At 35.6% G+C, this 27968-nt stretch overlaps 1 pseudogene; it reads left to right on the forward strand.

Annotated features, from left to right (window-relative positions):
• Positions 1-10319: 10319 nt before the first annotated feature.
• On the forward strand, positions 10320-27676 carry LOC137222997 (UBX domain-containing protein 6-like; annotated as a pseudogene).
• Positions 27677-27968: the final 292 nt, after the last annotated feature.

The raw sequence follows: 27968 nt of genomic DNA on the forward strand, positions 1-27968 counted from the left end.
ATCAGAGACGTTTGGGAACAGGAGTCATTCAAGATCTCACAAAAATCATACATAGATAACAATTTTGGACATAATTTTTAAAAGTTCTTTATATGTTTCAAGGATGAAAAATTTTTGTTACCATTCATTGATAATCTTGCCTCCAAATGGAAATAATTCCAGCTTATCATAATTAGACATCTTCTCCATTCAATTGAATGGAGTGTGTTAACTCCAAGAGTGATAATTACCTAGCTGGTAAAAACATTATTATAGACTATTCATGTATACGTGGCTGTTTTTATGGAATATCAACATTTTTAATGCACTGGAATTGGAATGTTGTCTTTCTATCTTTGCATGAAAATAACAAATGATATTTACCTGCCTTTACAGATACTATAAAACTATATCTGTGCCAGGATTCCATAAATATATTCACATTAGAAAAATAACACCTGTTGACCCATGACTCAATTTATTTTAAAAAAGATAAATGGGACATTTTAAATTTGTTTTATATCATTATGGTATTTTGCATTGAATCTTGACTCAGTTAACCATGTACAGGAAAATTAGATCCTAATTTTCAGTGTATTGAATTCTAATGGGTATGGGGGAAACCATAACATGGTCTGTAACCTTTTAAATGGGAGCACTGCCCCCTCCGCAGTTCCTTCCCCAGGTAAACACACACCTCTACTTGGCTTGTGTTTCTGTTGGAAGATTGTCTTTATTGAGCATGATCATCTTGAGTTCAACTTATCTAAATCATAACAAAGTGTGAACTCGTTTAATCTTCTTGCCAGAGTTACAAACAGGTTTGTATATATCAGATGCAATTTGTTAACATGTTTGTTGAAAATTTTAAGAGACTTGAGCTGTCTTTCTACACTTTCTGGGAATATATATCATTTTCCAAGTGGAATGGAAGAAATGATACAAAAAGCCAAGAAGTAGAGAAGAGGATGAATACCACTGAGCTTCTGTGGTAGCTCATTTTACAGTAACTCAAAGATAACATTCATAACAAAATAGGGACATTTATATCTTGTACTTCAAGGTGTGTCCACATAGCTATTGGAACCTTATGGAAAATAACCCTCTCAATTGACTCTGTACTCAATCAACATATGTAGAAATTTACATAATCTCTCTGTGCCTTAGTGTCCTCATTAGTAAAATGGAGACATTAATAATATTACTCATTGGACTACTCTGTGGATTAAATGAATTAATATGGTTAAGCTCTTAGAAAAATGCCTGGTGCATAGTAAGTACTATTCAGATTTAAAAATGATTATCTTTATCATGCCAAACTGAGTATTTATTCATCATATCAAAGGTGCTATTTTACTAAGGATCAAATAACAGTTATGAAAGCTGCATTTCATTACAATATGATACATAGTACAGATGGCCATTAGTGATTCAGTAAAATTTATGAATCCTGTGTAAATCTCTTAGAATAGTGTCTTTAACAGTGATATAAGTAAAAGAGGTGTATTATTCTTTGGGAAAGTAGTTTGCAATTATTAAATAGTACAAAGAAAAATTATTAGTTTTCATGAATTTAGTAGTTACCCTTTAACTGTTAATGGTCATTGAATATATAAATGTATTAACTTTAATTAATATTCTGTTGACAGAATTTAAAGTCATGTTTAAAAATATTGTGACCACTCTTAGATAAACATCCTTTTCATGTGTTCTTGTGCAAAGTCTTCTCTATCTTAATGCCTACTCTTTCCGAGAGACATTTTCCAGGGGTTATAGCAATATCAAGATTCAAAAAATAGTGATCTCCCACACCAAAAATTAATAATGTAATTGGCGAGAAAAGATTGGGTAAAGGAGTTACAAGGCAAGCTGTTGGATATAAAGGATATAAGGATGGTGACAATAAGTTATTTAGAGTTCTTGAAGTTTTATAGATTACTTCTGCATAGGCTCTCAAAGAGAAGCTAGAACTTATGCTCAGCTTAGAAGGGTATACACGAAGCATGCCCTTCAGATCTGAAGGTGTTACAATGTTCCACTCTTACTAGCTGATTCAGTTATATATTGATGAATAACAAACAGACCCAAAACTTTGTAATTTAACACAACAACAACCATTCACTTGCCCATGGACCATCAACTGTGTCATGGATTTTCGGACAATTTATTATTGCTCCATGTAGCATTGGCTGGGGTAGTACCTGCAGCAAAATGCAGCTGGGTTTTTAGCTAGGGTAGCAGGAAAGGCTGCAACCCAGATAAGCCTTTCTCTCCAGAAGGTAGCCAGGCTTCTTACATAGTAGCTCAGGGCTCCAAAACAGTGAAAGCAAAAGCTGCCAGACTTCTTCAGAGCTAGTTTAAAAAATGACACAGTATCACTTTGACAACATGCTCTTGGTCAAAACAAGTCATAAGCCAGTCCAAAATCAAAGGAAGATAAAATATACTTCATCTCAATGGGAGGTGTGGTAGGTACACATAGAACTGCAGGAACTGAGGATGACCATCTTTTCAATCTGAAAGCTACCATATTAATCCAAGAATATTGCATTTTTTCTTTATTTTCATAGACTGCTCATTCCTTTGTAATATTTTTTTATCACACTCATCTAGAATTACCCAGTTTAAGTGCTACCTGCTAAGATACTGATTGATACAACAATCAGTACTTAAGAGTGTTCCCAGGAAACAAATTTTCATGATGGGATTCTGGGATTGGATTGCTCATATATTTGAGGGATGCACTTGTAGCTTTCTTGCCAGGGATCACAGATAACCAGTGACATGCAATTGCAATCTATTTTTGGAGGTCATGGACAAGTTAATTGTAAAAACTTCCCAATTTCTATTAGTCAGGCTTGGAAAAGCATGCATAGAAGTGGATTCTAAGGTATTGAGTCAAGAAGGAAAACATAATGCTGTATTGGATTGAAATTATTGACATGGTTTCACAAACCCCAAATTCAAGATGTAATGTATTAGCTTTGGTGTAGCATAAGTACTAAATGAAGCCTACACTCTTTAATGGCTTATAGTCAATGAGCGAGAAATGCCAGAACTATCTAGGCATGCTGTTAGAAAAGAATTCAAGGCATGGGGGAAAGCAAATGTTATTTTTAACCTGTTAAGACATTCCCTTCTTTTACCAACAGAAATAACAAGAGGCTACTACCTAGAAGATATTAAGAAATGCTTTGACGAGAGAGCTATAAACATCTTTGAAATGTTCACTGGTGGCTGTCTTCTGTGTAACAGGGTTGACTGTGGGAATGATGTAATAAAACTGAATTTCCTGATCTCACTAAAATTAAGGAGATAATAAAGTAGTAAAAGCAGGTGACAGCTCTTAACTACCAGAGATAAGGTGAGAGAAATGATCACATTAAATTATAAAGAGGAATTGGTGGTCAGTGTCTGTGCCTACATGTATGGTGTTGCCTATTTCATTACAAGACTGCTAGAAATGAAATAGACCATCAGTTACTAATATGCTGTTTGGCATATAATAGCAAAAATATACTTACATCAAGTGGGCAGCAACCTAACTCAACTCACTGCAGTGAAGATTCATAGCCTCTTACTCAGTTCCTAGGTATAAACCAATTCACAGATTTGGAGTGCCTTGACCCAGGAGAACCTGGGTCTTTTTGAGATAAGACATTGCAACATGGCCTCAGGTAAACATTGTGAATTTTCTCCAACTCTCCCAGGATGACCTGCTGATATTTGCTGGGTGATTGTACAATGGAGAAAGCAATACTCTATCCTTCTGTGGTTTATAAGATTTTGGTTCTTTACCCAAAGTAATTTCCAGAGACTCAGATCTCATCATTTCTAGGTTTCTGTGGGCTATGTCCTTCTCCAAAAGCTCCTTTCCTTTTGTCCTCTTCGACTAGCCCTGGTGTACCAAAATATGCCTTGTTGATTTTTTAAATTCTGCTGACATTAAAAAAAAAATCCCTAAATTAAACTCTCCTCAAACTACTCACTGAGTGTGATATCTAGTTCCTTAATGAACCCTGACTAAATCAATTTATTAGTATACTAAAACTTATTGTCACCAGCAAGGGCTACATAAGCAAAATAAGTGAGAAGATACTCTTACCGAACAGGAATGTGACAGTGAATTGGGTTAAATTTTATACTCGTTATAATTATTATTCTATATAAACATCTTTGGTGTCTGTAGCAATTGAATATATCTTTTGACCTAGGTATTGCTTCCAAGAATTACCCCTCATCCAGTATTTCTTTTGATAGCTAAGATTTTCTTTATATTTTCCTTTCAAATTTTGGAACATGTATTATAGAAGTCTATTGTCCTCAATGTGCAAAACTGGCTTCTTGCATGAAGTCTGTTTACTTGTAATGGTTTCTGGATGTTTTGCTGATTTGGTTTCTAATAGTCAGAATACAACAGAAGAATGTTCCTTTTAACAGCTCTGCTTTCTCAATAGTGTTTCCCCCCCAGGCCAAGATGAAGGCTTGATTGAAAGAATGAGCTGTGTTTTCATTTTGCATAAGAGCTGCTGCTAGAAACTTGATTTGTTCTGATATAATTATTTGGGGTAAAAATAGCTACATGTCAAAATATATTGGAAGAAATATGCCACTTACATTGATATAGTTGTCTTATCTATTTTCATAACCACTAGCTTGGAGAGCTGTATTCTAGTTTGTGTGTGTGTGTATTGTGTACGCCAAACATTTTAGCAGGTTAAGACTACTTTTGATGAATCAGGTAATATATTTCTAAAATTGAGAACATCTTCTCAAAAATATTACAAATTTTAAATATAAAAATATGATACCAGTCTTTCAATTCTGGGTTATTCAATTTTTAACCTTATTCCTGTTGCTATGGCAGGTTCTAGGAATATGAAGGTGGTTACAACACAGTCTCTATCCTTGTGAATTAACAAGATACAGCTACCTCCAGCTTCCACAATTCACAACCTCTGATCATATGTCTTCCTTTTATTTACCATCAGAAAGCTTTCCTACACCTCTAACTGTCTTTGAGTCTCTGCCAAATGCAAATGGTTGTGGCTGACTACCTTGCTGAACAGAGTCAGCTCTGAATAAATAGTGCTTGTTCTAAAAAAAAAAAAAACAAGATATGGGCTCAAAGTTTTCTCTTTCACCAAATTGTACCTTTCCATTTGCCCAACACATATACATACACATGTCCAAACAGAAAAATTAGACTCCGAAGTTCAACATAATTTTTGAAAACTGATTAGAATTTTAAGCTGTGTTTTCTTTGGCAAATTCCTAACTGTTCTGAGTTTCAAATTGCTCATCTGTATCATCAAGATGACAAAACTCATTCATTAGTTTACTCTAAGACTTCAGGAAGAAAGGCAATGAGGATAAAGCACCTAGAACCATGCCAGACATAATAGGAATGAAAAAAAAAGTTTCCTTCTCAAAGTCAATTGAATATAATTTAATTTTAATATACTATATGTTAACCTGATTAGTTTCTAACAACTGTTTTAATATGTTTATCTGATTGTCAAGAGAGATTAAATATTTTAATATTTTAAGTTATTTATTGGTATTTAGATTTTCCCTTTTGTTTATATCCTTGTCTCTTTTTTTTTTTTTTTTTTTGGTCTTTTCATTGATTTTCAGGAATTCCTTATAAGTTTTGGACACAATTTATTATTTTTTTAATTTTTTTAAGATATTTTCCTTTTTTAAGAGCAGTTTTGTTTTAGATTCATAGCAAAATTAAGAGGAAAATGAAGAGATTTCTGTGTATTTCTCCTTCCCACACATGCATAGCCTTCCCCATTATTAACATTCCCCACCAGAGTGGTACATTTGTTACAATTGATGAGCCTACATTGACATATCATAATCACCCCAAATCCATATTTCACATTATGGTCACTTTTGGTGTTGTACATTCTATGGGTTTGGACAAATGTATATGGACATGTACTGATCATTATAGCATCATACTAAGTATTTTCACTGCAAAAAACCCTCTGTACTCCACTTACCCATCCCCAGCAGCCATGAATAAGAGTTCCTGTTGTTCCCATATTCTCACCAGCATTTAGTATTGTCAGGGCTCTGGATTTGAGCCATTCTAATAGATACATGGTAGTATCTCATTGTTTTTATTTGCTTTTTATATTGCTTAAATACATATATATCTTCAGAGATGATAAAAATATTTATAAGATAGTGCAGATCTTTCAGGAATCCAGAGACATATGTTTATAATTATTCTGTACAAAATTGCTATTTGAACTGAGGTTCATTTTCCTCATCTATAAAATGCAGAGTTTGGACCAGATGATTTCCAAAACTCTAAATCATGTGAAGAGAAAACACTGTTTTCTGAAATATTATAGAAATTCAAATTTTTAATTTCAACAGAAATCACCACTTCCTTTACCAGAGTTATGCCTAAGTACATCTGTTTCTACACCATGTATTGGGCCTCTCCCTTTTTCACATTTATAGCATGGGCATGAAAATTAAAGGAGGAATTTAGGATGGACACACTTGTTTCTTTTTTTTTTTTTTTCCATTTTCTCAAATCTATGGTTAGGTATTATTATAACCCATTTTATAAATGAAAAACATTTTTTACACTATCATGCAGTAACAAATGATTTCTGAATTCAGAATTATTGTTACAGTTGCAGTAGAAATCTTTAAAAACAATTAGCTCATTACTGATAAATATTTGTTTGAAGTTAAGGCTATTTAGAGAAAAATTCAAAACAAATCATGACTTTTAATTCTAGTACAATGATTAGTTGGCTGAAAATTTCTATAACATGTATTCTCCTTTAAAGCTGGGGTTTAATCCATTAATTCCCAGAACAGCAGAGGGTATGAAGGGCTTGGGCTCTTCAAAAAACAGATCAAGGATACACATGAATGGTATGTGGGGGAAAAAAATCACATCAAAGTTTAATTTACACCTGGACCTATCCTGGTTACCAGGATTACAAAAAACTTGTTTTAATGTGGTGATGGAGAAGCCACGTGAAAATGAAACTTCTGTTGAACAACTTTTATATTAGACTACTTGTTTGTACTCACCCCCACTACCCAGGTTACATGAATACTTTCCAAAGGATAAATATAGACACATGAATAGCTTTAATGGAATAAATGTGAAGATCCTTAACTTCCCCCAGATATTCTTTCCTAAATTTGATCTGCCCAAGTATACTCATGCACTTGGCTCAAACTTCTTCACCTCCTCTTCTACAGTTACCCTTCTACCACCATTCCTAATCTTCCTATGGGCCGTTGTTTCTCAGTGAGGGCTCTAAATGTTGGTATCAATCTTATGAGAGTGAATGAGCCTAATGACTGGGTAACAAATATTTAACAACTCAAATGTCTGCAATTCTTTGCTTTTGTCAAAATTACAGGAGAACCTAACCAATTTACCAGCTGACAGATCATAATTCTTAATTATAAATCACTATGTAATTTTTGTATTTAACTCAAAAGGAATTCAAAGTCTTTGCCATTTAGCAAGAACCAAATATTTTATTTTATTTCATTTTTTTTATTTCATTTTTTTCCAGGATTCCTCTCTCACAATGGTGATTGATCCAATATTTGAAATTTTATTCTGGAGCCAGATAGCTTGGGTTTGAATTCTAGCCTTACCAATTACTAGATGTCTGACTTTGTGTAAAACTTTGTGTAAAATATTTTACCTCTCTATGCCTTACTTTTCGCTCCTGTGAAATGGCGATAATAATAGTACTCATCTTGTGGATTTTGCTGTGAAAAATAAAGTATACACATCTAAAAATGCAAATTACTCTTTGGGACATACTAAGACCTAAATAAGAGTTAGCTACTTTTATTACCATTGTAATTATTACTATAATTATTTGTATATGTCAGGTTTATAAAGCTCTTTGCTTTGCAGAATTGCTTGAGAAAGATTTTGCTGGTCTTTGCATTAATTTCATTCCCTTGGGGAATTAGATCACCTACATAATAACCTTCTTAAGACACAGTCCTCTAAAAATTTCAGTTATGTGACTTAGAAACACAGGGATTTTTAAGGAGGAAAACAAATTATACATAATAACTACTAAGTCAACTATAAAAAGCCAACAAATATTCAAATAATTTTAATATAATTTTCTTCACTATCTTATTCTTTATTTACTTGAAGTCTTGTCTAGGTGAAAAAGAAGTGTTTTGTCAATAAATTATTTTTTGGACTGAATTTAGTGATGCAAAGGATGATTCTTTAGGAAAGAAACTGTTTTAACAGTTTAACCAATTAAATATACATTGAAGAGTATGATGTATCCAAAGGCTTAGAGATGGAATAATAAAAGGAGTATAATTAAGGAAGAATCTGAAATTAATAAATAATTAGCTGTTCACCAGGTCAGTCATGGCTGTTGGCAGTTGATGAACTATACTATAGAACAGAACAAAGGCTATTTTTGCATTGGTGGTCCACTCAGCCATTATAATCCAACAGAGTCCATATTTATGTGGTCATGAAGTCCCTGAAGGCATTGGGATTGATTACCAGGAGTAACCTGAGCTCACTAAGCAGTACTTAGAAGGTCTTTATGAGTTGTTTCCCTCCTCTTGTCTTTCATGCTGTATGAATGAAGCATCTAATAAATCATCTTTGAATATCTACAATTACATCACACAACAGGTTTAAAACAAATTTAACTTTCAATAAAAATGAATGTGTATACTTTGGTCTTCATTCTGAACCCCATACATCTAAAGGGTTATGCCTGAAAATGTCATCCTTCTAATGTCATTTCTTGTGTCTTAAGACTAAACAGAATGTTCTGTATGTGTCAAACTGTTTGCTGTGTTCAAGAAGCATATCACGCACACATACACAAACACCCCTTATTCCCTGACTATACTTTTCTCATGAACCACAATTTTAATTAAAAATAAAATTGTTTCCTTCAAGTTGGTCAGTTGCTTAGAAAATGTTAATTTTCTGGTGAATATTCACTGAGCACATAATTTCATTTAACTATATGGTAAGGATATCTTACTGTGAATACTTGGATCCCCTTCCTTTAAAATGTCATTTTATTTCATTGAGGAGCATTAGAACCCATAAAACTTTCAGCTTCCCCAGGACTACAAAACAGTATTTGTTTGGATTAGTATCAATTTCACTGCAATATTTGGTAGGCATCAACTGATGAGATTTTTCAATTGTTAGAATTATGAAAACAAAATCTAATGATATGCTGAACAATTACTCCATGATTACTAAGGATTTGTAATGGACCATACTGGATCAATCTGGGCTTGGGTATTAGCAGTAAAATAATTCACCTGCAGAACTCACATACATTAAAAACTGGAGAAGAAACCTGAGTGAAGTCCAGAACCCTTTCACAGGAAATAATATTCAAAGAAGAAAATAAGATCCAATGCTAGAGTTGGTATTTTGTTTGTGAAGCCTGAAACAGAAATATTTAAATGAAACTTTTAACACAGTCAGGAGCTTGCCATTTTTTTCTATTTCTTCTCTTGGTCCAGTCTTCTTTCAATATAGAACAAGGCCCTAGGCTAATATGAGCCTACTTTGCAAAACCACACAAACTTGGAACCAAAACAAAAAGGTTTTCTTCCTATGTCATGAAGCACCTGGAGTGTTTGCTAAAATGATATTCTTAGGAATTACGAGCAGATAATATAACTCATTTGATCTCAGGTGGAACACAGAAATCATCAGTTTTAAATTATTACATCACAGGATTCTGAAAGAGATGGTCCATGGGTCATTTTTGATAAAATATTCTTCCAGACTAATAGTATGATTGTTAAGACACTCATACTACTTAAGGATGTTTACCTTTAGTACTTAATAAAGAGCCTGGTTTAAAATAGTTTCTCAATAAATATTTGTTGATCAAATGAATAAATTCATTCACATCTAATCTTTAAAAATGCTATTGTTTGTTCCCAAGTTAGAGGAGTTAAACTCTAATAATTGTATAAAAACATTTAAGTCAGTTTTGAAGAAAATTATAAACACAAATATCATTTTGTGATTCTTTTTTTTTTTTTTTTTTTGTGGTACGCGGGCCTCCCACCATTGTGGCCTCTCCCATTGTGGAGCACAGGCTCTGGACGTGCAGGCTCAGTGGCCATGGCTCACGGGCCCAGCCGCTCCACAGCATGTGGGATCTTCCCGGACCGGGGCATGAACCCATGTCACCTGCATCGGCAGGTGGACTCTCAACCACTGCACCACCAGGGAAGCCTTGTGATTCTTAATGTGGTATTAAACTTGGGTTTGCTTATAACTTCAGACAGCTTGGCAATATGTACACAGGCTTCAAGTGATGGGCGGCAGGTAAGAAAGATTCCACTATAACAATCTCAAGAATAGAGGCAAAATCAATAAAGTAAAATTAGGAGGCCTATATTTATATAAACTGGGGTGTTTTGTCAACATTTTTGCAGCCAGAGATTTTTAAATGTCAAGTAGCCATTCAAATGTTTGATGAGAAAATCTAGACTACAAATTTTAATATTTGTTATCCTCCAAGTGTGCAGTTTTCCAGCTTATTTTCTCCTACCAATGGCCTGAAAGATTTTAGCAATGAATTCATAACTAGAAAAAATAATTTTGTCTTTGAGAGATTGAATTGTCATAGTAAGAAAGTAAGATATAAAAGGTACTGGGGGCTTCCTTGGTGGCGCAGTGGTTGAGAGTCCGCCTGCCGATGCAGGGGACACGGGTTCGTGCCCCGGTCTAAGAAGATCCCACATGCCGTGGAGCGGCTGGGCCCGTGAGCTATGGCCGCTGGGCCTGCGCTGCGCGTCCCGAGCCTGTGCTCCGCAACGGGGGAGAGGCCACAACAGTGAGAGGCCCGCGTACCGAAACAAAACAAAACAAAACAAAAAGGTACTGGGATAAAAAGACGTTCTGCTCTCCAGGTTCATCCATCTGGAATGCACTTCACATTCCAGTGACTGAATAAAATTGGATTTCTTTAGCCACATCTACACAACTAAAGCTTGAGAAGGATGCCTGCCTGTATCATATGACCTACTCAGTAAAGAGATCATTATGGCCTTAAAGGAAAGCTGTATATCCCATCTTCAACACAAGGGGCTTTAACCATAAGGTAAAAACATTGAGGTTACAACATCATTATAGTAATTACATGAACAGTACTAACTTGTTGGAAAAGAGGAATTATGGAGCCAAATTAATACAATCAGTATTTATTAATTCAAAAATACACCAATAGTGTGTTTTTTGCTTTTTGTCCAGGCAATGGGGGTAAAACACTAAAAACATTTGTCCAAAGCTTTCAGATTATGAATGAAATGTAAGATATTTTACCTGAATAAAACTTAAATTTGTACTACAAAATCAACAATTACAGGAACAAACAACTTCATTTATTTCACTAAGTCTCTAAGATCTCTATAGTTCTTGCACTTACTTTTGTAGCCTACTTCCATCCACTCTGTAACAGAGGTCAGTGCTAAAAAAATCAATATTGTCAATTATCACAATTTGGAAAAATAAATTATCATCATGGCTGTCACATTATTTGTATTTTTTTCCAGGCCTTAGCCAGATAAATAATTGCAAATATGTATATAAAAGCTTCCTGAAACCCAATCACTTAATATGGCTACATATAGATTTAAACTTAGAAATATAGTCCAAATAGAAATAAGCATTCTAATTCTCTAGCATCAGTTAGCATGTTATGTCCTAGACCTATTTATTCTTCTTTGTGTGCCAACTAAAGTATAACAACTCTTAGGACAACGACTAGTTTTTATTTATCCCCTTAGGGACTGTGATTTATTACAACATAGTGTACACTTTATATTTGGGATGGATGAGTTCATTTTCTTATTCTCTTTTAAAATCATATGTTTTAATACTTCAGCTGTGTTTGTGTCACTTTCCAATTAGTAACTTTAAGGAAATTATTATATATCAATTATGGAAAATACCTGGACAAATATGAACTAGCTATATTGTTTGTGTTCAAAAAATCTTTCACAATAAATCAATTCCTATTTCAAGAAATCCCCAACTTTCTAAATGTTGCATTATTCCTAATTAAAATTAATAAGAAGAATCAGCAGCAGGAATATTCCAAACATTGTGCACCTGCTTCCAAACTATGGTGCAAATCACAAAGCAGAAATATTTTATACCATCCCTGTCCTAAAAATGAGAGTTTTACATTACTATATTTTATCTTTTTAGTTGTAATTCTAGCAGAAACTATGGCCTCTGCTGAGTATGGCCTTTGAATTCACCCAGGTTCAGCTGGATTCAATCCTAGTAACCCGGAAGAAACTAGCACTTAAAATAAATAAAAGAAACTAAATTTTCACCTAAACTCACCTGTGTGCACAGAAGCCACTTTTCCCCCTGTTAAACAAAACTTTCTCTGAGTTGACAGGTATATCACCCAGAGCCTCAGAAACTTCAAAGACTGAGCTCACAACTTATAGGACCTTTGAAAAATCTTTATGTTTAAGTATCAGAACATCTGATTTCATCAATGTCTGGTCATATCATTTAATGCGAATATCTTGGAGTATCTGTTCCACTGCTGAAAACAACAAAACTATAAATTATAAAAACTTAAAGCTGAACTATGGAATATATATATGATTTGTCATTCATTTTTAAAATAAACGTAAAAAGAAATTTGGGATAAGAGAAAAACAAACTAAAAGAAAATATAAAAAGTAATATTTAAATGCGTGATTTCACATTATTTCATACAAAATTAAGTTTATATCTAATTTATTAATACACAGATGGTAGGATATTGAAAAGTTGAAGAGCCTATGCAAAAAACTATCTCTAATAGCTGCTCATTAGAATTATCTGGGAAACTTCTACAGCCATTCTATTGATTTTAATAGACATTCTATTCTGAAGCTTCTGATAGACACTCTATTGATGTATGGGCTTTCCTTTCAGAGACTCTGATTTGATTGGTCTTAGTGGTCTGGGTATCTGTGGATTTAAAAACATTCCAGGTCAAACAGTAGAAAGTTTTAGTTATGCAAGAAGAATAAGTTCTGGGGATCTAATATGCAGCAAGGTGACCGTTAACAATACTGTACTATATGCATAAAATCTGCTGAGAGTAGGTCTTAAGTGTTCTCACAGCAACAACAAGAAAAAAAAGGAAATAAAATGGTAACTATGTGAGGCGATAGGTATGTTAATTAGCTTGACTGTGGTGATCATTTCACAATGTATGCAAATATCAAAGCATCAGGTTGTATACATCAAATATATAAAATTCCTGTTTGTCAATTGAACCTCAATAAAGCTTGAAAAAAGGGAGTGAAAATCTCCCTGGTGATTTGAATTTATAGTCAGTGTTGAGAACTATGGTTTAGAAATAAGATCAACTAAAGCAAAACAAATTATTCTAATAACCATTCTTTACAAATGATGTCACATTTCTATTTAATAGAATTATCATGCTGTGTTTTTTGACTGGAAACTTCCATAACATGTATACTGGTTGCTTCATTTAATTTTAATTTTATTACTATTATACTGATTATAAAATTATTTCAGTTTACAAAGAAGAAAAAAAAGAAATTTGATGAATTACTAATATATTTGGGTATACATGGAGCAAAATATTTTTTCCAATTTTTGTACTTATTTAAATTGATCTTCTAAACTTTGTGTGTACTATATTAACATTTTCTTTATCAAAAATAAAAATAATAAAGAAGAACTGAAATTTGCAAATATAATCAATAAACAATAGTCAATCAAAACTGTATTACTAAGCATAACTGTAATGAGAAATGCCAATTTCCCCCTTGAACTGAGTAATTTAACTGTGAAAATAAACTATGTTTACTGGATAACCACAAAGTTCCTACTTCACTCTGTACTATGAAATGCTACCAAAAGGGAGTGTAGTTTTAGATAACAGTCCTTAAAGCTAAGAGGCAAAATGTACTTTTATAACGTGTATTTTTTTGCCAATTACATTTTCAGTTCATTTTCATTCCTAATAGTCGTGGTATTCTGAATATGAAGACTGAACGCCTGTTACTTGAATATATTTAGCTCAGTATCTCATTATGGAGCATTTTACATTGAAATATCTTGATAATTAAAATTTTATGGAAAATTTCTTAAATTTATTAACTACATTATCACTTTATGTACATTTTAATTTACAACCTGAATTAGTAGCTTGCACTACTGTCATTAAGAAAAATAGAAAAAAATAGTAGAAATTATAGACAGTATGAGTCGATGTAAGCATTTTTGTTAGCCCTGAAGCAGTTCTGATAGTTTTATTGTCTTAATCAACTTAGTCAACTCTGTTTATTGCTCTTTGGAGGTGGCAGTTTTGAACACATGCTGAGATGTTGGTTCACTGCTGCCAAATTAAAAATGATAATTCTCATGCATGAAATAACTGTATGGACTAATGATCAAATATCTTTATAATGTGAGCCAATGTTGCAGTAGGTGGCCAAACAATTATACACCATAACAGAATATATACCTAGAGTAAAGAAAATAAGTAAACAAATAAAGACACTCATGGTATAATCAAAGCAAAGACATTAGGAAGAGAGAAAAAAATATGTACATATATATTTTTCTATATGTATCAATAATTATACACACTGAAGATTTAATATTGTATTATAAATAATAAAAATAAAACTGTTGCAGGAAGGGGGACCCCTTCCAGGACCCGAGAGTGGGCTCTTGTCTAACACTTGGAAATGAACTGTCCGAGGAGACACATGTGCTGACAAAGCAAGAAACTTTATTGGGAAAGGGAGCCCGGGAGGAGAGCAGGAGGGTAAGGGAATCCAGGAAGACTGCTCTGCCATGTGGCTCACAGTCTCGGGATTTATGGTGGTGATAGGATTAGTTTCTGGGTTGTCTCTGGCCAATCATTCTGACTCAGGGTCCTTTCTGGTGGCGGCGCAACTGCTCAGCCAAGATGGAGTCTAGCGAGGAGGCTTTTGGGATGTTGGTAGGGCATGTGGACTGGCGTCTCCTCTCTCCTTTTGACCTTTCCTGTATTCTTCTGGTTGCCGGTGGCTTGTTAGTTCCATGTTCCTTACCAGGATCTCCTGTCATAAAATAACTCATGCAAATTGTTACTGCCTTTGCCTCACCAGGGAGAGTGGTTTAGGTCAGTGTTTCCCCTAACAACTCCCCCCTGAGAGACTTCATAATCAAGATACTTCTTGGTTTGGCTTCCCTGGTGGTGTAGTGGTTAAGAATCCACCTGCTAATGCAGAGGACATGGGTTCGAGCCCTGGTCCGGGAAGATCCCACATGCCACGGAGCAACTAAGCCCATGTGCCACCACTACTGAGCCTGTGCTCTAGAGCTGGAGAGGCACAACTACTGAAGCCTGAATGCCTAGAGCATGCACACTGCAACAAGAGAAGCCACCGCAATAAGAAGCCTGTGCCCTGCAACGAAGAGTAACCCCTGCTTGCTGCAACTAGAGAAAGCCCACATGCAGCAATGAAGACCCAACATAGCCAAAAATAAAATAAATAAATTTACATATTTTAAAAAACTTAAAAAAAAAAAGATACTTCTTGGGAATTGGGGCGGAGGTCTCTTTCTTCCATAACTACTTCCTGCTGAGAGTGGGTGTAGTCCTGCCTCATAGAGAAGTCTCTCTCCACTTGATCAAAATTTGGGGTGAGGGCTACAAGATGTGTGAATTTCAGCAATACAAGGACTTGTCTGAAATCACACCCATAGTGTCACCTAGTTATTTCCTTGGATGATTGAACCATATCTACTCCATTTTGACTTTTAATTGTAATTTTCTCCTTAATAGCCAAAGCAGATGTCACCATTAATGATGTTAGTATTTCTCTAGGTATGAGAACATGCAAGAGTTTGGGCTCATAAAATCTTCTCCTGAAAATATCTCACTCTCTGAAGGCCTGTTCTACTGGGTTTTCTCAGAGCACAGGGTGTCTCATTCCTGATCTCCACCCTGAATCCCTTTCAGGAGGTGTTGAAGGTCAGTGGCAGCAGTGGCCATTGACTTAATACTTGCAGAGGCAGATGACAATTTTCAGTTGGCAGAGCCCCTTCAGGGTCATGAATTTGACTATAGTTTTGGGGTGCGTTTCATGACCATTTCATCCCATGGTGCTAGGAATGCTTATTTCCAGGTCTGGCAAAGATTTCACTGACAGGCCACTCAATGTGCTGCTATTATTGGACTAGGCCTTACGAGTAGGCAAAATGTCTCAGGATCACCTGTCTAATCTAGTTTCTTATGGTCCAGGAAAATATTCCCTCTAGTTGCTTCTTCCCATATCTAGACTTACACTAGTACCATCATTAATCTTACATGGAACATATCATCATTTTATCCGAGGCTCAGTCACACATTTGGTAATGCAAGAAACAACAATTTTGTAAAACAGGCAATATAAAAGAACAATATAGCTAGCAGATTAATAAGATCATAAGCAAGAATATAAGTCAAGAACTTCCATTAGGTGCAGCCTAGTATATCCCACGTTGTCTGACTTAGTCTGTTCTGTACCAATCCTTATCTTTAAGAGAAATTATATATTGGCATTTTCCATAAGACACCCAACCCAGTTTCCTAGTATTACTAGACTGACTATCCTTAGTATTATTTAATTGTTCCCAGTATAGAGATGCCTTTAAACTTAAATTACCATAGCCTGGTATTAACTACATAAATCCATCCCATGATTGTGAGAGGTCTTGTTCCTTGGTTAAAACTTTGCTTGTTGCTCTGATTGAGCTTGAGTAATTGAAGAAAACTCATATTTATGGGCAGGGTCAGAGCAGGCATTATTAATTGGCCAGGTGAGGGGATTCTACCTAGTAATATCAATAGCTACCTGAACATGACTATAATTTTTCTTCTAAAGTAAATTTCCTCAGGGCCAAACAATAAGAGCCTTGGAGTGGAGAAATTCACCAAGGTAACCCTGAAGTACTAGACACAGGTAACTGGCCACAAAACCAACAATTGGATTGATTTTAAAACTAGCATAGGATTGTGCTCATGACAGGAAAACATTTGATTTATATGCAAGGGTCCAAGAAGTCAAGAAAACATTATAAATGATCATACAAGTCAGATAGAGGATCTTGGGCAAGCTGTCTACTTCTGATGTTGTCTTCTTCTCATCCTAGTGTGAGTGTAGTTTCTCCTCTGAGCGTTGTTTTAAGGTGAGTTTGAGGTCAGCCGTCCTTTCTACAGGCCAGTCCAGTGCAGGGGCCTTTGTGAGTGGAAATTAATCCAAGAGTCAATTTCCTTCAGTTTCACTGTGCATGAGCTAGTTAAAAGTACCTGACAAGGGTCCTTTGGTCCAAGTTGGAGATAGTTTTTTAAATTATGTCTCTTCTAGTATGCATAATCCCGCGGTTGTAGGTCGTGGGGCATCTGATCTTCATCCAAAGATAGATTACTAAAATAATCTTCAGAAACAAACTTAGAATGTCTTTCAATTAACCTTTACATTAATATAACATAACAAGAAAGAACTATCTGGGAGGTGAGTCTTAATAAATACAGATCTCTGTTAACAAAACTGGGTTTTAACATTCTTTGAAACATAATATTTTTCTCTCTAAAATTACCCTCTTTTCTACCAAAGTAACAAAATTAAGACTAATTTGTTTGCAAAATAAGTCTGGTCTCAATAATTGGCCTGATGATTTATATAACTGTAATTGATCATATAGACGTTTTACTCACTGAAACTCTTTGGACTTTTAAAAGACCTCTCAGGGCTAAGAAAGTCACACCAAGGGCTTCTCACAGATTTTTGCATAACAGATGCAGATGAATTCCTCCCTTTCGATGTCTCCAAAATACCTTGGGATTTCTGTACCTGCTAGTGTGGTAGCCTTCCTAATTTATCTGACAAAGCTCCTGGGAACCTAAGAGTTTCCAATCTCTGGAGGGAGCAGATAGAGAGAAAAAGATAAATGCTTCAATTCTGCTTACAAAAGTATAATTTACCAAATTTCTGTAAGGCGCAATGAGTTTGAGGGGAAGGTTTCCACATACCTGGAAAAAACAGATTTAAACTGGTAATTTTTCAGATAGAAGTCATAAAAATTATAACATATTCACCAGTTCACTCAGTCCTATGTAACTAATCATTTTTGTTAACACCTTTATGAAACCATCAGTTTTTTCATTAGAAATCTTCAGTTTCTTACGCAGTTCAGCATTATGGTCTGAAAGTCAGAAACTTGTATTTATTCTAAAGTCCTTTTTATAAATCTTCTTGAAGAAGAAGCATTTTTGCAAAGGCATTAGAGTGAAACTGTAACTGTCTATAATGAAAAAAGACTTAAGAAGGCACATTTAAATCTGATTACAATGCAATTGACAAAGAAACTTTGTTACTGCTGTTACATACAACACTTTAAGATAATAACTAGAATTATGACTGATAACATTTTACCAGGACATATCAGAATTTCAGAAACTCCATATAATTTCTAGGATATCTATATTAGTAACATTTACCATACTAGATAACCTAAGAAAATGTATTACTCATTTGACAATACTTCCCATGTAATTTAACTACCAAATGAACCTAATTAGTTTAATATTTCTCTTTGAGTTGTTTCAGGGGCTTTTTGAAACATCCCAAAGTTATTTAGAGGTCAAAAGTACTTCATTATAATTTGATTTAGGAAGTTTTGTCAATAAAATATCAAAAAGGCTTTCGAACACTCAGTCAGATAGAATGAGAGGTCACTATGAAATAATAGTTATTCATTTAACCAAAGTAACAATAACTATTTCAAAGGCAAATACAGAACAGATCACTTAAAAGGTAAAGAAACTTGAAATCTGTTATCAAACACAGTTCAACATTTTAAGAAATCTTGTCCCCCTAAGAGAAAGAAAAGCCAAATTCAAGTTTTGCAACTGCTTACTTTTAAAATTCCGTTACTCAATTAAATTTATTGTAAACTTAGTCAATCGTGACCATGCACAGAACTCTTTTCTCGGGGTCCACTTTCCACAAACATTTTTATCACTTTCTGTATCCATCACTTTATTTTTCCATCCAGAAACAGCCACCTGTAAGTAAGACCTACTTCCTTTTCCCTTAATAAAATGCAATTCCATTCCTTACCTTCTTTACTAAAAAATACACATCCTCTTTTCCTTAAGCAACCATGAACTATCCTTTATATCAACACTCTGTAGATTGGTAAACATAAATCCAAATAATTTCTTGAAAAATGTGCTTTCTTATAGAAAATATCTCAGTGTGGCACCAAACATATCTATTAATAGTTCTAAACCTTTTGTTTCTCTGTAAAAGGAAGCCAATGCTCAGTAATTAATGGCTCAGTATGTTATTTATTCCTAAAAAGTTTACCCAAAGCTCTTATCTCATTTGCATTTTCCTTCCTTAAAATTTCTTCACATTGAGTTACTTTCCTTGCTGACAAACTTGTAGCAGATATAATAAGATCTTATTTAACTTCTATTAAACCTAGGTACAATAAAAGTATTATACTTAATGTTGGTGACTCTAAAGATGTCTATATTAATTAGATTAACAAACTTAAACATTTATACCAGGTATTAATTTAATACTGAATATTTCCCAGTTCATTTAGCTTAATTCCTCTTGTATTTAGAATTGTTTGATTTTTAAGCACTTACTTTTCTTTAAGCCTGTTAAATAGAGCTCATTTACAAGTTAACCTCAGCAATATTATCCAAAGACAGAGACATAGACAGAGACATACATATATCTAGACAGACACAATGAGAGATTCAGCTTCATTTTATAAACTTAGTCATGAATCAGATATCACAATATAAAATTCACTAGTTTATAAATAACAATTTGAATAAGTAAAATTTTTAAAGGCTTCTTCCCATTTTTTCCTGAATCTCAGGAATTAGAGATGGCCTAGTTAAGTGTTCCTGAGAGCCCTGGTCTCAAGGCACAAGGAGAGAAAATCTAGTTCTCCTAGTAGGACTTGTTCCATCAGAATCAGAACTGTGAAAAGACCTTTGATCAAGCTTGCTTTTACTAACTGTATATGCAAAAACAACTAGTTTTCAAACCAGTTTTCAAGAGTTTTACCTAAACCAACTTTCTCTGGAGTCTAAACAATATGGTGACCACACAAGGTTATCCCATTTCACAAGGCAGAATGGCCATCACAAATCACAACACAGAACACAGAGTATAAAACACACACAGGTCTGGCCGTCCTAATCAGACACTCCCTTAAATACAAGATTGAAGTCTCTCAGAAAACCTCCTACAGAGACACAGGACTTCAGATCTGAGTAATAACAGAGTAAGTGGTAATATCTCAGGTCTTCAAAGATTTCAAAGGGAGGAAAGGAGGCCAGGTTGAAAGAAGAGGGGAAGGAGAGGGGACAAAACGGGTGGCCTCACAGATGTCTCTTCCACCTGCAGCTGCCCAGGACTTTTCCCTGGGCTTCCAGGAAGGGAGGAAGGGAACTCAGTCTTACCAGAAACCAGAAAGCATATACCAGACCAAAACCAGAATTTGAGTTCTCTGCCCACTGGAGGTGATCAGGCTCCTACACTCAGATCAGGCTGAGGCCCTTCAACCAGACTCCTGCATCCAGGACCAGGACAGAAGAAAAAAAGGAGGGGTTGTATACTGTCCTCCTCCTTGTGAGTGTGAGCTGGCTTTATTGACTGGCTTTTAATTAATAGAATTTGGCTGAAAGGATGGGATGTCAATTATGAGATCATATAATAAAAATACTGTGGCTTCCCTTTTAGGGGCTCTCTCTTGCTCTCTTGCCCATTTACTTCATGGCCATCCACCTGCCATTTTATAAGCAGCTTTTGATTGAAACTGGAAGCAGAATCTAGCTGAGAGAACTCTTGAGATACCTTCAACCTCAGCCAATAGCTTAACTGCAGATTCTTGAGAGATCAGAGACAGAGCCACCCAGCTAAGCTGCACCCAGATTCCTGACCAACAGAAACTATGAAGTATCAAATGTTCTTTTTTTTTTTTTTTTTAAAGAATAAGATCAGGGTGATTTTTATGCAGCCATAGATAACTAATACAGATTTTGGTACCTAGAATTGGGATGCTCCCCTAACCTCTATGTAGAAATGGCATTGGAACCAGGCAATAAATATTGAGGGAGTTTTGTGAAGGCTTACAGGGCATCAAACACACTGCTCACAGAATTTAAGATGTTGAAGGAGCCTGTGGATGAGTAGGGAAAATATTACTAAAAACTGAAGAAAAGGCAATCATTGTTATAGTGGGAGAAATTTAATAAACACTGCCATTTGCACTTATGCAGAAAGCAAAACTTGTGCCTAATGATCTAGACAATCTACTTAAGGAGATTTCAAAGCCCATTGTGGTAGGTGCTGTTTGGTTTATTCTTATTATTTAGGGTAAAACGTGAAAGGAAAGAAATAAGTTGAGAGAATACTGCTAAAAAAAGAATCTAGAACTTGATGGCTTTGAAAAAAAAAAAGTGCTAAAATTCAGTGCTAAAATTTAAAAAAGTCTCCAGCAAAGATCAAATCCAGGGCACTATGAGGAAAATATGGTATAAAGCTGAAGCTAGAGGTGTGACTGTAAAATCTTTTATTAGGATCTCAGAAAGATCAAAGGTGGTGCCTCAGAGTACTGTTCAGTCACATAAAAGGCCCTTTAAAGAGATTAATGGTGTGCTACAAAGATACTCTCAATCAAACAATAGGGACTCTATGAATTCTAAAGGGGTTGCCCTTCAGCCTCTCAACAGGAATCAAAAGTAGAGATAGACTTCTATCTAAGAGATTTGTCTAATAGAGTGAACCCCAAGAAGATTTATAAAAGACCCACAACGTCCTTTAAACACTTATTTATATACAGAAACATCACCACCCAATTGAACTGAAAAAAAGGCATTTGGGACCCCCGAAACTTCTACAGTCAGAATGCAGGCTGGGAAAACTACTCAGTGTCAAATGCATCTTTTTATGAGAAAGAAAAAATGGTTCTGAGAGCAAAACCAATAACTCAGAAAGCAGGGTGAGCTCGGAAGCCAATCTTCACTTAATCCAGCCTGGAGATAAATAAAGCTCTACTGTTGTTAGACTACAGCCTCACAAGATACTCTGAGCAAGAGGCACCTAGTCAAGTCACACTGGATTTCTGAACCACAAAAACCAAGACAATAAAAGTGTGTTGTTATAAGTGGTTAAGTTTTGGAGTGATAAATTATTGGTAGAGATGGGGAGAGATGGACATTTAGCAATACATTTGTGTAGTTATGAGCTTATAGGGGAAGCAAGAGTATTGGTCAGATTGGTCTTGGTTAAGAGATGTGGTATTTGTTTCCTGAGATGAGAGGAATGTAGACTATTATTAATTTGGAGGTTGAGTTTGAGATTATACTTTGTTGATTATATTTTCTTGAGAAAATAGGAGATAAAGCCCTTCTGCTTAAACAATTAATTTGACATTGAGTAAAAGAAATTTGAAGGGAATTTGGGAATGATCAAACTACAGACAAGAGAAATAATTGTCAGGAAGTGCTAATGGTAAGACAGAAATTAGGGCTAATATATTTGCATTGCAGGATGGGTAGGATAGAGGCATCAGGATGAATGATTTAGGTACAGTTTCAGAGAGATAAGATGATTTACTTGACCTATAGTCTGAGTAGAAAGCTCATGAAGAAGAGGGGGCAAAATATTGCCAAACAAATATTGAAGTGGTGCATCATGGGTCTTACTGTAGAAAAGAAAATGCATAAAACCAAAAGGTCTCAGTAGACTATGAGAAAATGGTATGACCTAATATCTGACCTATTTGGATTCAGAGCATAAGAAAAAGAGAATATGACTGAAAAATGCAATTTGGAAGTTCAAGTGTTTTGAGTTTGAGGTACATGGTCTAGCCATCACAGTGCATGATTATGAAGAGAGGAAGCGCACTTCACTGATGCAGTGTTACACAAGGCATAGATTTTTTTTGCGTTAAGGCAGGGATGATTAGAGATTAGAGAGATGTGCCAAAATTCTATGGAGGGATGACTAATCCAGAGTTTAAAAAAATATGTAGATTAATAAATTGAGGGTATTTTATCTTTCCTGTGAATTTACAGAGAAGTATACTCCTAGGACAATAATTATAAGTATGAATAAAAAATAATGAGGCTGGGCTTCCCTGGTGGTGCAGTGATTGAGAATCCACCTGCTGATGCAAGGGACACGGGTTCGTGCCCCGGTCTGGGAAGATCCCACATACCGCAGAGCAGCTGGGCCCGTGAGCCGTGGCCGCTGAGCTTGCGCGTCCGGAGCCTGTGCTCCACAACGGGAGAGGCCACTACAGTGAGAGGCCTGCGTACCGCAAAAACAAAACAAAACAAAAAAAAATGAGGTTGTCGAGATGCTAAACTATCCACATTTCATAATACTTCCTAGGCCTGAAGAAATAATAATAAAATAATTTTGTGTCACACATGACAGTGGTTTGTTATAAAACAAACAAAAAATTATCTCTATGCTGTATCTTTTATTCTAGTATATTTTGAAAAATTGTTTGACACATTTTATCGTAAACGCAATAGAGATATAGAATTGGAAAATTTAAAAAATTACAAAATGAAGAATTTACATACAATGGTATCACCTATTATCTCCTCATTCACAGATAAAATTATCTTGATATTATGAAATATTTTTCTTTTAGCCTTTTATTCATTCACAAACTTAAACCCAGAAGTGCACATATATATACAAATTGTTATTATATCCATAAATGCAGTTTGATATCCTTCTTTAAATGATCATAGTACTGACATTTAAAATATTAAATTAATGATTTAATTAAATTATATCACTGATATTTTCCTACAGTTTAGACACTTCTTTTAATAATTTCTGGGGTTCCCTGGTGGCGCAGTGGTTGAGAGTTCGCCTGCCAATGCAGGGGACACGGGTTCCTGCCCCAGTCCGGGAAGATCCCACATGCCGCGGAGCGGCTGGGCCCGTGAGCCATGGCCACTGAGCCTGCGCGTCCGGAGCCTGTGCTACACAACAGGAGAGGCCACAGCAGTGAGAGGCCTGCATACCGCAAAAAAAAAATTCTAAATATTTTATCATACAGGCTTATCCTAATTTACTTAACTATTTTCTTATTTTATCAGAAATATAGATGTTTCTATTTTTTTTTTAATTGAGGGTAATGTAACGAACGTTCTAAATCACACATCTTTAGGTGCATTACTATCCTTTTAGGTTAAATAGTGGAAATGTGTTAGATTTTAGGATACAGTTTTTTTAAGACTGAAGATAAGATATATGCTGCCAAATTGGTGTTATAAAAGTTTTTTTTTTCTCAATAAAATTTGTACAATCTTCAGCTTTGTAATAGTGAAGCTTTTTTTTTCCAACTTGACATGACCCTTATTGAGTATTAGAGTATATACAGAAGCTGTGTTATCTGGTGTCATAATGATCAGTGGTTTTCAGTTAAATAGGACAAAAAAACAGTTAAAATGGGAATCATAGGTAAATAAATTGAGTTCGTTATATCATATTTGGAAATACAGTATACCAGTTGTCTTCATGTCTAACTCTGGGACTTGACTTCTTCAAGGCAGGCTGTTGGAAACAGAAGATAAGTGTGAACAATAGGAACCCTACAAGCATATACAGGAATTCGCCTAAGGATTGGAGGCCATGTTCTCACTAAGTTTAACCTTGATGATGTGGGTGTCCTTCAGGAGAAGCTGGCATCCTTCATCTTGGAGCTAACCCCACCCTTGACTCAAGAGTCAGAATCTGAAGGAGGATCAAAGAACATCTGGAACAGCTGTAGGATCAGCAGCAACCCCATGCTGACAAGGTAAGCGTCAAATGACTGACAATTTGAGTCAGCTATAAAAGTACCTGATGACACTGACCCAAACTTCTGAGCATAAAAAAATATATATATATGGCTGCTGCTTTACTTCAATCCTCTAAACCTAGTGCACAAATGTCTCTTGTGGGCTACCTTAACCAGAAACATACTGGAAAGGGAACTCTGAGGAACCAAGTACAGCCTGGCACTCCATTGACACTTTACAAAGCCACCATATACAATCAAGGTCTTTTCTTTGAGATTATTATTATGTTCTTAACATCATTACTTTCTTGAATGAAGCACATTTTCTTTGACTTCCATTTCTGATGTAAGGGAAGTGAGTACTTAAGAACCCTTTAAAAATAATTTGAATGCAGAATCTTGTTAGACTTTTATATATGCATATAATGTATATGCATTATATGTATATATATATATATATATCTCCCCAAATTTTATTTATTTTTGTCTCCTCCCAAAATGAGAGCAATGATTTTTTTTTTAATTTGACATCATTAGATTACATAAAAATACTTAATTTTGTTTTCAGAGAAACAACAATGCTGTTTCTTTTTCATTCACATTTTATAAGCATGTCTGATTGTTAAATAAATGAACCAATTATAAGAAAATGTGCCACCAGTTTAAACAGATTTGGGAACAATAGAATGTTGTTAAGTACCCAACTCTTTTGGTGGGAGGAGAAGTTCATGACCATAATTGAGAGAAACCTACTAATCACTAATTTTCAGGCTGCCTTGGGCAACCACGGTCAATATATTTTATGGATGAAAAGGGGACATCCTAGCGTGTTGTGCCTGTTAAACAGAGATCTGTCAAGAAAACAACTCCAAATTTATACCAACTTCCATAACATATATACAGACTTTTTCTAAAAAATACATATGCATATTTAGACATACATATATAAATACACACAGATATATGCATGTAGATAGATACATAGATACATTCATAGAAAATTAAAAAGACCTGGACTGTATCCATAACTATTTGCAGTAGTATGCTGGAGCTGTCTCATACTGGCTTACAAAAGCCAACTGTGTGCATCTTTTCCCAAATCCCCATAAGTCACATCATGTTGGTAGCTTGAAATAAGGCATAGTGGAAATATATACACTATGAAATTGACAAACACTATAAATAGGGATTTGGGGGGTGGTCATTGCAGGGGAAAAGTCAGTTCTCAAAATTTTAACAGCACACAACTTGTTATACATATATGTGCACACACACCCACATGCATACACACACCCAACTATTTTAGAACAACTGCAAAATACATGAAACAATTCAGTATTTTAAAGTCTCCTCTGATAAACTATATTTAATTGTTTCTAAGATATAGATTTTTTGTGTTTTATATCTCTGAAGTTTATTTATGATCTATAATTGATTTTATTTTATAATTGTAATTGGTTAGAGCTTCTTTTCCCCTTGATGTTATAAATATAATGGTATGACTTATGATCAGCAGTGTCATTTGTTTGATGTCTTCTATGCAATGCGACACAAGTAGTGTATGGTTAATCACTATATTTTTGCTGAATTTTTAGTTTGTTTCCAGTTTTTCACAATTACCAATGATGCTATAAATGATATATCATTAGTACACATTTCTTTTATAGTCTCCAGCCGGGGACCCACCGATAAGGCGCAGATGGTGGCAGCAGCTGCTGTGGTCGACTTGAGCATAAGTAACTCAGGGCCCTGAGACCCCCAACACAGGATTCCATTCAGAGTCAGGTGAGAAAGGAACTTAGAGCTGAAGGAACTCTGAATGGGAGGCTGGAGGCCCCAGGCACCAACATGGTGCTTGAGCCCAAAGAATCCTCTACCCATGGCTGAGCCTGGAGTGTACTTCACCTGCCCACTCACAGGGATCACTGTGAGGAAGGACCAGAGGGATGCCCACATCAAATGGATCATTCTCTCTACACTTTTTCACTGACCCAGTAATTGTGAAACAGGGTGAATCTGGGTATGGACACAATCACCAATACCTGGACAATATCCTTCTGCATCCAGAGGAGAAGTACCAGGAGATCAAGCTATAGAACAAGGTGTTTCAGGAATGCATTTACAGCCTGGAAGGGACCCATAAGTTTTTGAGGCTGGTGGCTTCTAGAAGGCGATGCTTCCAGCTTCCAATCAAGAGTGCCCTGAACAGTTCTGCATGCTGAGCAAGGCCACCCTGTTCCAGCCCTGGAAATTGGAGAGGCACCAGAAGCAGCTGCTGCACCCAGAGCCGGTGTGGAGCACTGACCCACAGTGCCGGACCTTCCCGTGCTCACCCCTGGCCTCTCAGTTCTACCTGCTGGGTCTTCTTCAACCTCACAGCAGAGAAGATCAAGTCAGAGCAGAGGCTCAGGTTTGAGGCTAAGGAGGGGCTGAGCGTGGTGTGCACCAAGGCAGTGCAGAAGGAGGAGCTAGAGAGATGCAAAATACACCTACACACTGCTATGAGTCAGCTCCCCAGACCACTGCCTCCTCCAGTGGACCTTCTAAGATCACGGCACATCAGGGAGCTCACGGTACTGCGTGAATTCATCCTGGAGGCCTTGCAGAGTGACTGGCTGCATTGGAGCTGCTGGCTTCCAGAGCACACAAGTTATCGGAGGACGGGAACCTGGCCTTGAAAGAGTGTTGGCTGATGCCCTCAGCCCTCCTGACTTTCATGTGGGGGTGGCCTTTCTAGAGGACTTCAAGGCTGTGGGCACCGAGCAGAACTCCTGTATCCTTAAACCTGAGCTCCTGTCAGCCATGGAGAAAATCTCTTGAAATAAAAGCAGGGTTGGCTTGACACACCCCCAAAAATTATATATATATATATATATATATATATATATATATTCATTATGAGACCATAACTGAAGGATAGATTTAAGCAAGTAGACAGATTGAAAGAAGTAGAATTAGTAGTTCAAGGGCATTTCCATTTTAAATCTTGTCAAATAATGCCAGTTTTACAGTCTCAAAAACAGATTATCAGACGCTATTGCAACAGTGGGTATTAACATCATATTTAATTTCTACACAAAACTTTATTGTTTTACTGAATATTTATTTCTTA

The sequence above is a fragment of the Pseudorca crassidens genome, chromosome 4 (genome assembly GCF_039906515.1).
Source record: "Pseudorca crassidens isolate mPseCra1 chromosome 4, mPseCra1.hap1, whole genome shotgun sequence".
Taxonomy (NCBI): Eukaryota; Metazoa; Chordata; class Mammalia; order Artiodactyla; family Delphinidae; genus Pseudorca; species Pseudorca crassidens.